Genomic DNA, 5748 nt, shown 5'->3' on the forward strand with positions numbered 1-5748 from the left:
TCACTTAAAAAGACTCCACAAAATTCAAAAATTAAAATTATTCTTAGTATGTTCTTTGATCAAATAGAATGAAGCTTGCGGTCAATAACAAAAACAGTTAGCTATAAAATCCCCCATATGCCTAGAAACTAAGAGATGAGTTTCTCTTCCTTTCTTTTTTCTTGTGACTCTCCTCTCAGGGAAAATTCAAATAGCTAAACTCTTGGCAAACCAGTGGCATTGGTAACAAAAGCTTTGGGAGAAATTCTGTCTCTCTGGTCAAAGAACTCAGAAATCAGAGACCTTAGCAGACTGGAAATTTAGTCAAAGCAGTTTGGTATTAGTGAAGATAGACAGATAGACATTTACATTCTTATTTACATATGTATATACGAATCACAACAAACAGTCTAGAAATTGGCCTACTTATATTTGATTAATTGATTTTTAACATATTTCCAAGATAACTTGAAGAAGAAAGTCTGCTCAATAAATGTAAGCAGTAAACTGGATATTCATGTAGGGGAAAAGTTGATTTTTATCTCTCCCAATAAGCAAATATTTGCTCAAGATGAATCATAAACCTAAACATAAAACTTAAAACTCCAATATTATAGGAAAGAGAAGACTTTTGTGACCTTGAAGTAGACAAAGGATTCTTACATAGAAAACACGAAACATAAGGCATAAAAATTCAAAATTGATTAACTGGAATTCATGAAAATAAAAAGCCTTTCATCCTTAAATGTTACTAGCAAGGGAAAAAAACACCAACTGTGAGAAAACATTCAAAACACAAAAATCAAAGGACTTATATTCAGAAAATATAGAGAATTATTACAGCTCAATAATAAAAGAAAAATAAGCTAATAGGAAATAAACAATATATTTAAATTTACACTTTATCAAAGAAGATATACAAATGCCTAATAAGCATATTAAGAGATGCTCAATATCATTAGCCAACAAGAAAATGCAATTTAAAGCACAATGTAATATATTCTTGTGAAAAGTGCTAAAATTAGAATGACCAATCTCAAATTTATCTTTCAAGTAAAATGTCAGGAGGTATATATATGATATATATCAGATATATATGACACATATAGTAGGGGGCCCTGTATGAATCCATCTATCTAGAGTAGAAAAGGTGACAAAACTAAATGTGCTGCTCTAAAATGAGGAACAAGGCAAGTATGCCCACTGTCACTACTCTTGTTCAGTATAGTTCTAGAAACATTAGTCAAAGAAATTAGACAGGAGAAAGAAATAAAAAGAAAAAGGATAGGACGGGAAAAATTAAAATATCATTATTTGCAGATTACATGACACTCTACATAGAAGACCCCAAAAACTCCACCAAAAGACTTGTAGATTAAATAACCAAATTCAAAGGCATAGCTGGATACAAAGTCAACCCTCAAAAATCAATAGCATTCTTGTACACAAATAACAAACAGGGAAACAACTCCTTTCACAATAGCATCCAAAAACTGAAATATCTAGCAATCAATCTAATGAAGGAAGTAAAAGACTTCTACACTGAAAACTGCAGTACTCTCAGTCTACTGCGGGCGCCTCGGCTGGAAATCGGTCAGGGGGGAGAAAGAGGGGCACTTGGGAGCAGCCTGGCTCCCTCCCGAGAGGCGCAGAGGGCGGGGCCCAGGAGAATGGCTTTCCCGCTGGCCGCGTGCGGAATGAGTAGCCCTCCCGAGTCTGGGACAGGGGATGATCCCCAGCCTGAATCCCAGGGGTTCCCCGCTGCCAGCCCGGGCCTGGCGGAGGGCCCAGAAGTCGCTCTCCCCCGGGCTCCCTCCCGCCTTCTGCGCCTGAGAGCTTAAATAAGAAACAAGAAAGATAAGTGAGGTTGGACCTATTTCCAGTATCTTGAGTTTGGTTGGGACAGGCATAACATTATACTTGACACGTCCTTCAGTGAATAAGCGGCTGCAGAAGACTATTGGTCACATCCATTTTGGCGTCTGAAAAGTTCTGGATAGGTTTAGATTCAGGATTTGTTCCTAGTGTCCAAGACTTTGACAAGAAACTGACAGAGGCTGATGTTTACCTACAGGTTTTGATAGAATAGCTAAAGCTTTTTGACAGCAAGTTTCAAAACTGCAAAGGTGATGAACAGAGAAAGAAAATTGAAACTCTTAAGGAGACAACAAATAGCTAGGTAGAATCAATTAAATACTGCATTGTGTTGCTGCAGATTGCCAAAAGTACTATTAACCCTGTAGATCCAATATATCAACCTAGTTTCTTGGAGCCTATGATCAGCACAATAGCTTCCCAAACTGTCTTACCTCCAGAACCTGCTCAGTTGTGTAAATCAGAGCAGCGTCCATCTTCCCTACCAGGTGGGCCTGTGTTAGCTACCTTGGGACATCATCAGACTCCAAAACCAAATAGTACAGGCAGTGGGCATTCACCACGTAGTAGAAGTCTGACTTCTCCAAGCCATGTCAACTTGTCTCCAAATACAGTCCCAGAGTTGTACTCTAGCACCGAAGACAAGTTCTATGATGCTGCTGAATTCCATCAAAGCAGCTCATCCCCAAAGTGCTTAATAGATTCTTCTGGATCTGCCTCAGTCTTGACCCACAGCAGCTCGGGAAAGAGCCTAAAGAGTCCAGACACCATAGAATCACTGAATTCTTCCATGTCCAATGGAACAAGTGATGCTGACCTTTTTGATTCACGTGATGATAGGGAACACAATGGGGAGGCCAGGCTATAGGAAGAGCACAAGAGTGTCATCATGCACCTCTTGGCACAGGTTAGGCTCGGAATGGATCTTACTAAGGTAGTTCTTCCAACATTTATTCTTGAAAGAAGATCTCTTAGAAATGTATGCAGACTTTTTTGCACATCCAGACCTGTTTGTGAGCATTAGTGACCAGAAGGATCCCAGGAATCGAATGGTTCAGGTCCTGAAATGGTACCTCTCAGCCTTTCATGCAGAAAGGAAAGAATCAGTTGCCACAAAGCCATACAACCCCATTTTGGGTAAGATCTTTCAATGTCACTGGATGTTACCAAATGACATGGAAGAGAACACAGAGCTAGTTCAGAAGGATCTGTTCCTTGGGTTTCTAAAAAGAGTGTAATATTTGTGGCTGAGCAGGTTTCCCATCATCCACCAATTTCAGCCTTTTATGCTGAGTGTTTTAACAAGAAGATACAATTCAATGCTCATATCTGGACCAAATCAAAGTTCTTTGGGATGTCAATTGGGGTGCACAACATAGGGCAGGGTTGTGTCTCATGTCTAGACTATGATGAACATTACATCCTCACATTCCCATTATGAAAGGTCTATCCTCACAGTGCCCTGGGTGGAATTAGAAGGAGAATGCAGTATTAATTGTTCCAAAACAGGCTATAGTACAAACATCATCTTCCACACTAAACCTTTCTATGGGGGAAAGAAACACAGAATTATTGCTGAGATTTTTTTCTCCAAATGATAAGAAATCTTTTTGTTCAGTTGAAGGGGAATTGAATGGTATAATGTACTCAAAATGTGCAGGAGGGGAAAATAGTCTTTATAGATAAACTAAGAAATTGCCTATAATCAAGAAGAAAGTGAGGAAGTTGGAAGATCAGAATGAGTATGAGTCCCATTGCCTTTGGAAGGATGTCACTTTCAATTTAAAAATCAGAGACATTGATGCAGCAACTAAAGCAAGGCACAGACTTGAAGAAAAGTAAAGAGCAGAAGCCCGAGAAAGGAAGGAAAAGGAAATTCAGTGGGAGACAAGGTTATTCTATGAAGATGGAAAATGCTGGGTTTACAATGAACCATTACTGAAACGTCTTGGTGCTGTGAAGCATTAGGTTGGGAAATGCCAGATTTACACCTGATGACCCCAGTGGTAGCTCCGCCTAATGAAGCAACAAACAATCTTCCTTTGGGAGAACCTATCACTCCCTTCTTACTGCAATGGTTCCTATTTCAGGGATACTGGACTTTCTGATGCAGATGAACAATTAAAGCAGGAAAAGCTGCTTTTTTCCTCTGGCAGTTACAATTTTGACTTCAGTCCTGAGAAAACCTTCAGGTTTTGAAACAAGATGTCTGCTCTTTTCCAAACCCCATGCTTTGAAAAGCATTTACAAACCCAAATCTCATACTCTGCACTGTAGCTCTGCTTTTAAGATATAACAAACCAAGTGTTTCCTACTTTATGTATCTTGGGTTCCATATATACATATATATATATATATACACACACACACACACACACATACACACGCATATATATACACACACACACATAAACAGACACACAGTGATGGCAGGTTTTTCATAAATACTCATCTGTAAATACTGGTTCCTCAGAGTTGTTTTAGAAAACTAGCAATGTATCAAAAATCAAGTGTTAGGAAATTTAGTTATTTCATCTGTAATAACTTTTATTTTAGAATTGAACTATTAAATTTATCTAAACCTGGAAAAAAAAAAGAAAACTCCAGTATTCTGAAAAAGGAGATCAAAGAGGACATCAGAAAATGGAAAGATATCCCCTGTTCTTGGATAGAAAGAACCAATATAGTGAAAATGGCCATACTTCCAAAATTGTTATACGTACTTAACTCAATCCCAATCAAAATTCCTACAGAATTAAACAAAACAATCCTAAAATCCATTTGGAACCAAAAGAAACCTAGAATAGCAAAGGAATTCTGGGCAACAAAGGAAAAGGCAGGTGGCATTACAATCTCTGACTTGAAATTATCCTACAGAGCTACTGTGATAAAAACACCATGGTATTGACAAAAAAAAAACAAAAAAAAAACAACAACACAGACCTGAGGATCAATGGAATAGCAGAAACAAACACACACCAACCTCAAACACTCAGCCACCTTATCTTTGACAAAGGGGCCAAATATATTCATTGGAAAAAAAGCCTCTTCAATAAGTGATGCTGGAAAAACTGCCTTTCCACATGCTGAAGACTGAAATTAGGTCCATGTCTCTCATCATGCACCAAACTAAAATAAAAATAGATAAAAAATCTAAATATTAAAATAGAAACACTAAATCTGCTTGAAGAGGGAATAGGTAGAACCCTTGAGGATTTAGATGTAGGCAAAGACTTCATGAACACAACTCTAATCACACAGGAAATAATACAAAGAATCAACAATGGGGATCTCATCCTACTAAAAAGCTTTTGCACAGCAAAGAAACCACCAGAGTGAAGAAACAACCCACAGAGTGGAAAAAAATTGTAGCCAGTTGTCCCTCAGACAATGGACTAATATGTAAAACATATAAAGAATTAAAAAATATCAGACCCCTCAAATTTAAAAACCCAATCTAAAAATGGACATCTGAAATGAAGCTTTTGTAAATAAGGAGAGGAAGAGGGGTTGGAGGGAAGGACAGGGAAAGGGAAAAAAAGAAGAGGAATCAAGATGTAGCATGTACAGGTACAAATTCCCTATGATGAATGTGATCATTATGTGTATCTAAAAGGTACCAATAAAATTAAAATAAAAATTTAAAAAATGAAAAACTATATGTGCTCTTAGAAAACAATATAGTGGTTACCTTTGAAGAGTGATAGTGACTGACTCAGGTGGTGCAACAGAGGTGCCTTTGTGGTCCTTCTCAATGTTTTGTATTTCTTGTCGTAGGTGCTAGTAAACAATTGTGCTCACAAAAAGAAATTTACCAAACTTAATATTAATGGCCTATGCATATTTCTCCATATATATTATGGTTTGATAAAACATTTTAAATATATAAATACA

At 37.5% G+C, this 5748-nt stretch overlaps 1 pseudogene; it reads left to right on the plus strand.

Annotated features, from left to right (window-relative positions):
* The first annotated feature begins 2239 nt into the window (after nucleotides 1-2239).
* On the plus strand, nucleotides 2240-3825 carry LOC101704040 (oxysterol-binding protein-related protein 9 pseudogene; annotated as a pseudogene).
* The last annotated feature ends 1923 nt before the right edge of the window (nucleotides 3826-5748 follow it).

The sequence above is a fragment of the Heterocephalus glaber genome, unplaced genomic scaffold (assembly GCF_053883595.1).
Source record: "Heterocephalus glaber isolate CG9 unplaced genomic scaffold, H.glaber_assembly_v1.0 deba00001497, whole genome shotgun sequence".
NCBI lineage: Eukaryota > Metazoa > Chordata > Mammalia > Rodentia > Bathyergidae > Heterocephalus > Heterocephalus glaber.